Source organism: Petaurus breviceps, unplaced genomic scaffold, assembly GCF_028583685.1.
Source record: "Petaurus breviceps papuanus isolate PSGF00001 unplaced genomic scaffold, PetGlider_PUasm1.0 175, whole genome shotgun sequence".
Lineage (NCBI taxonomy): Eukaryota > Metazoa > Chordata > Mammalia > Diprotodontia > Petauridae > Petaurus > Petaurus breviceps.
This window is the reverse complement of record NW_027185764.1, coordinates 15352066-15363637: the sequence shown is the minus strand read 5'-3', so window position 1 is coordinate 15363637 and position 11572 is coordinate 15352066. Positions and strand designations below refer to the sequence as shown.

Sequence of the window (11572 nt, the reverse complement as noted above, 5' to 3'; positions counted from 1 at the left end):
CAACTTCCCTCCCCCCCCCCAGCCTGCCTTCCCTTCCATCATCCCCCCTCTCATACCCTTCCCCCCTACTCTCCTGTAGGGTGAGATACGCTATTTAGTGTGTATTTCATTCCCTCCCCAAGCCAAATTCAATGAGAATAAGGTTGACCCATTCCTTTTTGCCTTCCTATTCTTCCCCTCCATTGTAACCATTTTCCCTTGCCTCCCCTTTATGAGATAGTTTACGCCATTCTGTCTCTCCTCATCTCCTCTCATTATATTCCTCTCTCACCTCTTAATTTCACCTTTTAAGTATCATCCCTTCCTATTAAATTGGTCCGGTGCCCTCTATCTATGTAAACCTGTAAACATATAGACACACATTCACATATGTATTCATATGCCCATATATAGACATGTATATATTTCTATTCCCTTCAACTATTTTCATACTGACAAAAGTTTCATCAGTTACAATTATTGGTTTTCCATATAGGAATGTAAATAGTTCAACTTTGATAAGTTCCTTATGATTTCTTTTCCCTGTTTACCTTCTCATGCTTCTCTTGCTTCTTGTATCTGAATGTCAAATTTTCTATTCAACTCTGTTTTTTTCATCAAGAATGCTTGAAAGTCCTCTGTTCCACTGGATGACCATATTTCCCCCTGAAACATGATACTTGGTTTTGCTGGGTAGGTGATTCTTGGTTTTAATCCCAGCTCCTTTGACCTCCAGAATATCATATTCCAAGCCCTTCAATCCCTCAGTGTAGAAGCTGCCAGATCCTGTGTTATCCTGATTGTGTTTCCACAATATTCAAAATTGTTTCTTCCTGGCTGCTTGTAATATTCTCTCCTTAATCTGGGAATTCTGGAACCTGGCTATAATATTCCTAGGAGTTTTCTTTTTGGGATCTTTGTCAGGAGGTGATCTGTAGATTCTTTCAACCTCTATTTTGCCCTCTGGTTCTAAAACATCAGGGCAGTTTTCTTTGAGAACGTCTTGGAGGATGATTTCTAGGTTCTTACTTTGATCATGGCTTTCAGGTAGTTCAATAATTTTTCAATAAATTATCTCTTCTCGATCCATTTTCCAGGTCAGTGGTTTTTCCCATGAGATATTTCACATTGCCTTCTATTCTTTCATTTGTTTGGATCTGTTTAACAGCATCTTGATTTCTCATAAAGTCATTAGTTTCTATTTGTTCCAATCTAATTCTAAGGAAATGATTCTCCTCATTGAGCTTTTGAGATTCTTTTTACATCTGGCAAATTCGGCTTTTTAGGCCATTCTTATCCTCATTCATTGCCTTTTTTGAGCCTCTTTTGCCATTTGAGTTAGTCTATTTTTTAAGGTGTTATTTTCCTCAGTCAAGCTATTGACTCTCATTTCATAATTTTCTTGCATCGTTCTCATTTCTCTTCCCAATTTTTCCTCCACTTCTCTTATCTGCTTCTTAAGGTCCTCTATGTCCTGTAACCAGCTCATATTTTCCTTTGAAGCTTTTGGTGCAGGAGTTCTGACTTCACTGTCTTCCTCCTGTTCCATGCTTTGATCCTTTTTGTCCCCAAAATAGGAGTCTAATGTTGGAATCTTCTGTCTGCTTTGTTTCCTTTGCCTGGTCATGTCGCCCCTCAGTCACTTGACCCCTGGGCTTTTTGTCACAGTAGGACTCTGCCACCAGACAGGGGAGCTTTTGTCCCAAATGCTGGGGTTTTCTCAGCTGCCGGAGCTATTAGATGGGTGCCCTCTCTGAGGCCTCCACACTCTCTGGCAAGCTGGACACATGCCCCAGGAACACCACCCTAGACTGCAATCCAGATCCAAGCAGGTTAAAGCAAGAGCAATTACCTCTCAGACTGGTCGCTTGGTCCCCCTACACTCTGCAGGCCAGGAGCTGAAGCTGCCACCTGGTTCTGGCATCTCAGTGGCTTCTTGCCCTGGGGGCAAAAGCTGACACACTCCCACTTACTGGGTCCCAAGGTCTAGACTGCACTGACCTCTTACTGTCCTTCGCATCTATGGCCACAGCTGCTACTGATCTGGAGTCCCTCAGGCCGGTGGCTGGTCAGGCCCACCCTGGGGCTAAAACCTCTAGCACTCGGCCTGGGCTTAGCTCCCAGAGCTCTGCCCTGGCGGATTCCTGCTGGCCTGCCTGGCTGTCCTCAGTGGGAGGTTAGCTTCTCTGTGTCATTTTGTGGGTTCCGCAGCTCCAAAGTTTGTTCAGAGTCCCCTTTTTACATTGATTGTGGAAGGTGGAAGCTGGAGCCGCTCGGAGGTCGTGCTTGTACTCCGCCATCTTGACTCGGCCCCCAGGAAAATCGTTTTAGCCGCTTTGGGGAGGACAGATTAGAGTGAGCTGAAACTTGAAGGAAGAGGATCAAATAGGAGGTTATTTCAGTAGTCCAGGTGAGAGGAAATGAGGGCCTAAGTGAAGCTGGTGGTCATGTGAAGGGAGAGGAAGGGGATGCATTCTAGAGTTACTGCAGAGGTAGAAAGGACAAGGGTTGGCCAATGACTGGATTGTGGGGTAAGGGAGAAAGAGGAGCTGAGGATAATGCCCAGGCTGAAAATCTGAGTGACCAGCAGGAGGGTGGTGCCCTTGGATGTCATGTTTCTTTGCTGCATTTTAAATGAGATTCACTTAAAAAGCTGATGCACAACTTTTTTGAGGTCAGTGTGCAAAGTATGCTTGACCTGCCCTCGAGCACAAGCAAAGCCAGCACTGGGAGTTGGTCAGGAAACACAAGCTCATTAGTCTTGTCTCCTTGGCGGGACTATAAACAAGCTCCTGGAGGGCAGGGATCCTATCTCATGCCTCTACAGCCCTCCCTAATGCTGGGCATATAGTAGGCACTCAACAAATAGGTGACGGTTTCAATAAAGAGCCCAATTCCACAACACAGGGAGACAATACAGCCATGAACTTTCTCTATGCCAGCAAAAACATGCTGGAATCCTAGAGTGGAGAGAGGGGTTGCAAAGAGATTAAGAATGGAGGCAAACACATAACCACCAACCTCCAGACCAATTAAGGGGTCTTCATGAGGGACCGTTATGGAGACTTAGGAATGGTCAACATTGTCAACTGATGAACTGATTGTGTATGTTAGTCAAGGGGAGGCGGAATGCTGTGATGACTGGACTGCAGGTGATGTGTCAGTCTTCTCAGTGACACTGGCCACCTTCAAGGAGCCTGAAAAGGCAAAGGGGGATCTTGTTCAGCATCTATGGCTTTCTCCACTCTTGTTCCACTCTTTTCTCCACACCTTCAGCCAAACCATAAACACAACCAAATGGGGAAATAAGTTTGTCAGAAGGATATTTTTCTCTCTTCTGGATAGCAGCTGCTGTTGCCATGCTGTCATCTTGGTTGCTAGGGTGTATTTTCCTTCTTCCTTGGATGCCGTATGATCCGTCAGTTTGCCCCACAATTAAAATAAAAAATGAGCCAAGGAAAATATCAGTTTGTAACAGGCAGATGTTTATAAGAGGGGGGCAAACTGGGCCAGAGCAGAAAGAATTGGAAAGAGAAAGACGAGGATGAAACCCCTGAGAGTCATGTTTCCTGAAAGAGTTAAGAAAAATAGTATCTGAAGAAAGTCAAGCTAGTAGCCACAGCTTCAAAGAGTTTTGATGAAGTCCTTCTTGAGGGGCCATTAAGGAAGCTTAGTAACCCTGGGGAGAAAAGTTATGCCCTGGCATAAGAAAATCTAGTTATGTGAGAAGGAGCATAAGGGAGGAAGCCAGCAGCCAATTCTCCTAGCATAGAGGGGTCAATAACAGGGAGCTCTCACCGATCAGCGCTGGGCTGAGTTTGGTTCAATCTACTTAATGGCAGCCTAGAAGAGGAAGTACATGGCATGGCAGCTGAAATGCCAGACAACGAAAACTATAGAGGTTAGGTAAAGCTGGGGTAAGGGCAGGAGAAGAGGCTGAGCAAACATAGGGAGCTCTGACTGGACCAAATTACTAGGCAAGACAAGACGGCTGCCACGGAAACTCAGGGCAGCAAAGCCAAGGTGATGCATATTGGAATGAACAATTTCAACCTCTCTCCCACAATGATGGGTTCTGAAATAGTTGTAACCTCTCAGGAAGCAAGATTTAGACATCAGCCCGGACAACTTAATGAAGATGGCTGCTCATTCTGTGGCAGAGGTCAAAGAAAAAAAAAAATGAGGCGAGTAAGACGTTAGGCAGAGTGGCGGAGGAGGAACAGAACCATTATTCAGAGCAATGTCTCAGGCTCCTACAGAAATCCCTAAGGGAGCTTTACCCTCTGGTTAAGGTTTGGTCCTGAACTTTCATCTTAAAGAAAATGAGGCCCAACTGGAAAATCAGAGGGAAGCACTATTTGAAAAGCAAGCAGCAGGCACCACGTGACCTGAGAGAGGTTGCCTCCAAGGTGGGATCATAAAAAGCTGTTCCCCCGATCTCTTTTTCCACTAACCTCACATGTTGCCTGAAATTCTCACCATCAGAGAACTGCTCGTTTGGGTCTGGGCAGGGAACCTCATCTTTCACTGAGTAGTTTTTCATTTTCCCAAAGTCCTGAGGTTACAGGGAGTTGGGGATGGAGTATCAGTAAAGGGGGGTCAATAGTAAAAATCCCAGAGCAAAGAGGGGGGCATTTTTGCTAGCTGAACTTCCTTCCCCACTTCTGGAGTTTCAAAAAGCCTGCCCTCCCAAAGAAAGACTATAGCAGAGAGGATGCCCATAAAGGGCTAGGATGGAGGAAGGCAAGGTAGCACTGGGTCCATGTGGCAGAGAAGTAAATGAAATGCTGGTAGGGGTGGCATGCCATAGGACACACTGGTAGTGGAGGAGCTGATGGAGAGGAAAGTGGGTCAGAAGGGCTGTGGTGGGGATCACTAGTTTGGAGTTCTCTAAGCAAAGGCTATGAGATCTATGAATAGATCCTACTGGCCCCTAGGGATAAGACATTCTTGATGGGGATGTCTTCTTTTGCAGTACAAAATACAAATACTCTGGGGAAGGGGTCACACATTAAGGTTACTCATCACTCCCCACACTAATGCTGGTTATTTGAACAGATCATTGTCTTTTCCAACATGCAGCTGAGGATAGGACAATGAGGCAAAGGGAGATTTTATGGAAGGGATAATTTGAGAACATAGAACACTGCCTAGAGAGGGCGACGTGAACCATTCTACACAAGTAACAACTGGGCCAAGGGAATGTAGAAAGAGCCCCTGAGGATGATGGTCTTGTCAAGTAATTCAAAAGAACGGATGCGAGAGCCATGTCCAGCACAGGGGAAAATAGCTCACCAAATTATCCCTGCTTAATTGTACTGAAGAAAAAAATATCTAAATACTGCATGTTCTAATTATACCAACGTTATTGGAATTTATCTTCCTAGGCTAGGGGTGACCTTTTCACTCATGAGTGATGAGTGGGGAATGTGAGGCAAGACACCCCCATCAAGTGTGGATAAATTCCAAACCCAGCATTATTATTATTCTATTTATACAGCTCTCCATCTTTAACACTGTCGTTCCATTTCAAATCCACTTGCAGCTGTTCCTGCTGGCCTGGGGTGGGGGAGGACCAAATGGTGGGAGAACGAAGGGACTGAGATGAAGAATCATAGGATTTTAGAGCTGAAAGATACCTAGAGGTCACCTCGTCCCAATCTCATTTTCTAGAGAAGGAAAAGGTGTCCTATGATGGGACAATAACTGGCTAAGCCTGGGTGAAGACCTTAAGTCTCCAGAAAAGGAAGGAATGACAAAGCATCTATTAAACACTTACTATATGCAAAGCACTGTACTAAGCACTAGTGATACAAAGGGAAAAACAATACATTCCCTGTCCTCAAGGAACTGATATACTAATGGGGGGGTGTGTGTTACATTTCAGCTACAAGGCAGATGGCAAGGCCCAAAGCCGATGGTAATGCATTCTCTTTAGTGTCACTTCCATCTACAAAGCCTTATTTATTTCTGATACTGAATCATTTGACAGTGTAGGTAATGGGCAGAGAAGCAATGTAAGGAACAGGTACAGACCACTTGTGAGAGAAGTCTGATGGTGAATGGAAAAAGTGATACATAAGAGGAAATAAAAGGTGCATAAGGGGTCACACAGAGACCTTTTTTTTAGGGCAGTGGAGATGTCTGCATGTCTGAAGGGGGGAGAAGAAAACAGCAGATGAGAGGGAGAGAAACAAAATGCTGAAGAAGGAAGTGGTAAATGTCAGGAACGGGACATTTTATCAGTGAAGAAGGGAGAAAAGCTCACAGAGAGATGGAGGGACTGCCACCAGAGAACAAGGACACCTCTTACTCTCTAACACTAGAGTCCTCCTTAGAAGTGGAACCACAAGACTTACGTGATAACCATTTTTAGTGTGATATCTAAAAGCTTGACTAATGAGACAAGCAGAAAAATTACAAAATGACTATTTTCTTTCAATTTCTCTGGTCAATATTAAAGGGAATACTCATGATGTAGAGAAGAGAGTCCTGGGCTTGGTGTCAGGACAGATGTTTGAATACCACTTCTGGCATTTATTAGGCAAAGTGACCATGGACGAATCACCCTCTCCAGGCCTCGGCTTCCTCATCTGTAAAATGAGGGTAAATCATAAATCATAATAAATAAATAATAAAACATGCACCACCTGCCTCACAGGTTTTTATGCAAAGATCAAATAAGATAAGGCAAGTCCCGTGCTTTGCTAGCAATAATGTACTGTGTAAAAGTAAGCCATTATTATAAGGTGATGGTAATCATATTTCTTCCCAGGTGCTGCACTGCACAGCAAATGCTTTCTCATGTTTTTATCCTCTGACTCACGGGGAGAGTGACAGTCAACATATCCTACAGATGGAAAACCCAAGGCTCAGGGTTTTGAAGTCACTTGCCAAAGGCCACGCAGAAAGCTGACAGCAGAGACTGGAAACTAATGAATTGGAATCCTCCTGGGACAAAAGGCTCTGTAAGGAGGGGTGACCAGAGGGCATGAAGGGCTGCCCAGGAGATGCGGTGCCTCCTTGACTGGGCAGTCAGCACCTGTCACCTGCAGAAGGAACAGCACGGCAAGGAGCTGGACCTCTCCACTACTCGGGTACACTGGTAGGGCTGGGTTCTCATCTACGTGAGCACTCCCTCCAACATTATGGATTACACTGCATCCACATCTTCCTGTCTCAGAAGACTCTTGTTTATGCTCTCCCAATGCACCAGGGACCTCCCTTTCGATCTCTGGCCCATCTTAACAATGGAACTCAAGCACCACCTTCTGCACGAGGCCTTTTGCGATGGTCTCAACTGCTGGTTCCTTCCCCTCAAAATCACCTTTTATCTATTTTATAAATAACCATTTAGAAACAAGTCTCTCACCAGCTAGACTGTAAGTTTTTTGAAGGCAAGGATTGTTTTTGCTTTTGTCTTCGTGTCCCCAATGCCTACCTGCATGTGTCCCAGTATACAGTAGGAGGCTTAGCACCCAGTAGGGACTTATGAAATGCTTGTTGAGTGATTATTGAGGGATAGAAGTGAATCCTCATTCCTCCTACGTGAGTGGCCCTCATCCTCTTCTGGTCACACATTTCCTTCCATTTCTTTTTCTACGTAATGCTTCACTGGAAACACACTGCAGCCTACTCACACTCTTCATGGGCCTCTCCACAGCTCAATTTTTCGAGCCTGTGATATTCCATTACTTGCAGCTATAAAGCATGACTGAAAGGATATTAATGTTAAAAAATCCAACCCAATCCGATCCAGTAAGCACTTACTAAGTGTTTGCTATGGGCAGGGTTGGGTTAGGAAGACAAAACAAAATACGGTCTTTGTCCTTAAGGAACCTGTAGCCTGCTGAGGTGGTTTGTTTCAGGGAGAAGCTTTTGTTAGGGGAGGGTTACTAAGATATTATCACACAATTTTCTCCTCCAAAGAGCCAAAAGGAACTTAGTAGCTTGACCTAGCTGGGAGCATGGAAGTGGGGGGTGGGAAGCAATCATAAAATCACAGGACGCTATCAAGAAAGGACCGTAGGGATCATCAACATCGCCCCTATTCTTCACCCTCCCTTCTAGTTTACAAAGAAGAAAACTCAGGCCCAGAGAGAGGAAGGGACTTGGCCAAGAGGGAAGCAGTACATGCTACAGTCTTTGTTACTTTATAATCAGAATGTTAATAGAGCATAGAACGCCCCTGAGAAATGCAGAAAGAAGATATGAATTATGAGAACAAACAAAGGAAAGGGGGAATTAGAGAAGGAAGGGAGACTCACAGGAGGAGGCAAGAACAGGCTGATCTGTACACGGAATATGAACTGCCAACTTGTCACAGTGGAAATCAAACGAGGGAGGGGGGCAGTTTTCTGGCTCATGTCCAGGCCCTCCTGGTACTCCCTGCTGTGGCAGAGGTTGGGACTGAAGGGGGCTGGGGGAAAGGAGGGGAGGTTTGGCACTAGCCCTCCTCAAGGTTTTGTTTCCTCTCCCTAATAAAAACGTGAAGCCATTCAGTGTTCTTTGTGGCCTTTAGCCAGACTCTGGAGATGCTCTCTTAGCTGCCTGATGGTCCCAGGCTACTTTCCCTGTGGAGCCACAGTGAGGACTGGGCACCTGAGGAGGGTAGCACAAGGTAGAAGAGGGGCACAGAAGGGATGTGCAAAGATGCCCAAAACACCATCAGCTCCCCAACCTGGCCAGGGGCTGGCTGCGTCTTAAACTCAGAGACTAATGCTCTAGTCACACTAAAGCTGCTAGCCACGTTCTTGGCACAGGCTCACTGGGATTGTCATCTAATGGCATCTATGCCAAATGAAGAACTTGGTGCCTCATCATCTGAGACTGCAGCACAGAACAAAGCCAGGCCTGTGTAAAAGATATAATAGCCAGATGCCAACATTACCCTTCAAAAGAGTGGATTATTCTGTGCATCTAATTTCAGAGACAGCAAGACAGTCACTCTGTCCTCAGCCATTTTCAAAATACTTAGCACCATAACTTCCAAACACTGGCAGGATTTCACAATAAGAATCATTTTTAGCTCAGGGCAGCTAGGAGGTGTAGTGGATGGAGTCAGGAAGACCCAAGTTCAAATCTGCCCTCAGACACTACCTGTGAGGCTCTCCCCAAGTTAATCTGTTTGCCTCAGTTTCCCCAACTGTAAAATGAGGATAATAACAGTACCTATCCTGCAGGGTTGTTGTGAGCATACAATGAGACAATATTTACAAAGGGCTTGGCAAAGTGCCCGGCACGAAGAAGGTGCTACATAAATGCTTATTTCCTTCCCCCCTCTTCCCTAATAGCCTGCAGTTCTTCTCAAGCTTAAATGTCTTGCTATGTTCACTTCAGATATGGGGATGGCATGGATGAGGCAAATAAAACAGCTCAGCTGGGATTCAAGTCTCCATTTGAAGGTTTTTTCAAAATCTTACATGCCTACAGTCTATTATCATTTAGGGCTGGCTTGTTTTCTTTCAAGTCCAAGTCTAGGAGTCCTTCATTAATTGGTCAACACTAGGCTGCAGGTATTTACTGAATACCTACTGAGTGCCCACCACTGAGCACTGTCAGGGCTACAGAAAGAGGAAGACACCTGATTACTCACAGGCATCTCAGCACCGTTCAATAGACCGTGTCTATAGATGACTTTATGTGTATTGGAGTCAATTAAACAGAGCTAGATTTAGAGGCAGGAAAGGTGGGTAGCCGCCTAGGGTACAATACATGGGAGAGAGAGAAGCACACTGAGGGACATTTGAAAGTATTCCTTTTTATAAATGCACATATTTGAATGCTCTAAAATCCTACTTTTTATGCCTCTAGTTATTTATTTTGTGGTAATGTCAGTTTCCAATTTTACAGCTAAGGCTCCAAGCCTCAGGTGGACAGTCTGAGACATGCAAGAGGTAGGGATTTCAAACTCTGCCCAATGTGCCTGAATGCCTTGTCCTGTCATCCTGGGTCTGAGCATACAACACAGACATCCCTGTTTTTGAGGGGCACAGAGAAAGGATGCTACGTTACAGGGTGAAGGGATGGCAGAGGTGCTGGTCAAATTCACAGACTTTTTCTTTCTGGGGATGCCTTGTTGGTCACCTGATCTGGCCCAAGTGAAATGTCTCCTTCTTTTAGTTTCAAGACCTCTCTCAGGGTACTTCCTAAAGGGGCTTTCTCCAAATTACCACCATCTCTACACATTTCTCTTCTGTATGGCCCTGTAAGCTCTGGAGGGCAGAGACAAGGTTTGCCAGTTTTTGCATTGCCAATGGGAACTTTTCTGCAGGAAGGAGTCCTTTACTCCATTAAGCTCTTCTATAGTTGAGATTGTCTCAGAAGGTCTATGAAAAAATTCTCAAGGCACAGGGGTACAGCCTGCATGGGCCACTCATCCCAGCTTTCATCAGAGTGGTCACAGAAACTGGGAGCAGGCTGTTTCTGAAAACCTCCCCTGCATCCATCAATCTCTTTTGCAGACCTTTCCACTTTCTAGTATCTTTGCATCTGATGCTTGTTTAAGGAAAATGCCACCCACTAGGAAGCTCCAACATTAGCACCAGGTCAGCAGACATTCTCTGGGCAAAGCATTAGGGGAACAAGTTGGGGTGGGTCTCTTGTTTCTTGGCTGAGTGCCTTCTCTCTTTTCTTGTGATATTTACTGCCTGGCTACCGTGTTCTCTCTCCTGGAGCTCTCATACTAGCAGGCTTCTGCCAATATCTCCTATGCTGGGCCTAAGCTGCAATCAATGCACCTGCTGCTTGAGTCAAAGGCAGTGATGTGGTGGGACAGGGTGGGAAAGTCTGGAATTACACTGCTGATTTTATTTGTAGCCAGAGCTGTGGGGTTGAAGGCTAGTGCCCCTGAATGGATCAAGAGCTATATCAGCAGGCCTAGGCTTTCTAGCTTCAACTTATGTTATTCCCTGCTGTGTACTGTTTACATTTCAGCCAAACAGGACAACTCAGGGTCCTGAAAATAAATTTTAAGTTTTCCTGTCCCCACATTTTTTGCCTCCTGAAATAACTCAACTGTTGACAGCCTGACAAAATGCCTCCTTCAAGGCCTGGCTTAAATGCTATTTGCTCCAAGAAGGAAGCATTAGCTTCCTAATTAGCATCAGCCTCCCCTAACCTCCCTAGTCCACAGAAATAGCTTCCACATCTACTCTCATGAACTATTTAATTCATCTTTGCAACCTCCTCTGGGCAGGGCTTTGTAAACAGCAGGTGCTCAGTTTGCTGACTGCTGAATACCAAGAGAAAAATGGAACTCTTGCCTCAGTGCAGGGCTATGAACCCAATACTCCATGTTGCTGAGGGAAGGGACAGCATTGACAGATGCTTATTGTAATAGACAGGGGTGATCTTGCCCTCCAAATCGGTAGTGACGTGACAACCTTCCAAGTATAAAGACAGAGGACTTCAAAAACAATCTTTAAAGGAAGAGAGAAAACATATGATTCCTGCTGTGCTGGAGGGTCTCAGGAAGATGAATTTTTAGGAAGTCCCAACCCCATTCCTGGGACTCATATTTGGGAGCTCAGGTGTGCTTCTGTGGTGGGAAGAAGTTCAACCTTGAACTCCTAAGATTCCTAAGAATATATTC

General features: G+C 45.2%; 1 protein-coding gene and 1 long non-coding RNA gene across 4 annotated transcripts in view; one reads left to right on the top strand and one right to left on the bottom strand.

The window, feature by feature from the left end:
• LOC138158685 (uncharacterized) overlaps positions 1-8476 on the top strand; it is a 39898-nt gene extending 31422 nt beyond the window's left edge. Inside the window, exon 2 of the long non-coding RNA XR_011167707.1 lies at positions 6755-8476. This is a non-coding gene — a long non-coding RNA (uncharacterized lncRNA). The remainder of the gene's footprint in view (positions 1-6754) is intronic.
• The window catches only part of MAD1L1 (mitotic arrest deficient 1 like 1), an 865451-nt gene that overhangs the window by 42479 nt on the left and 811400 nt on the right, over positions 1-11572 (bottom strand). The gene's annotated exons all lie outside the window — the stretch shown is intronic.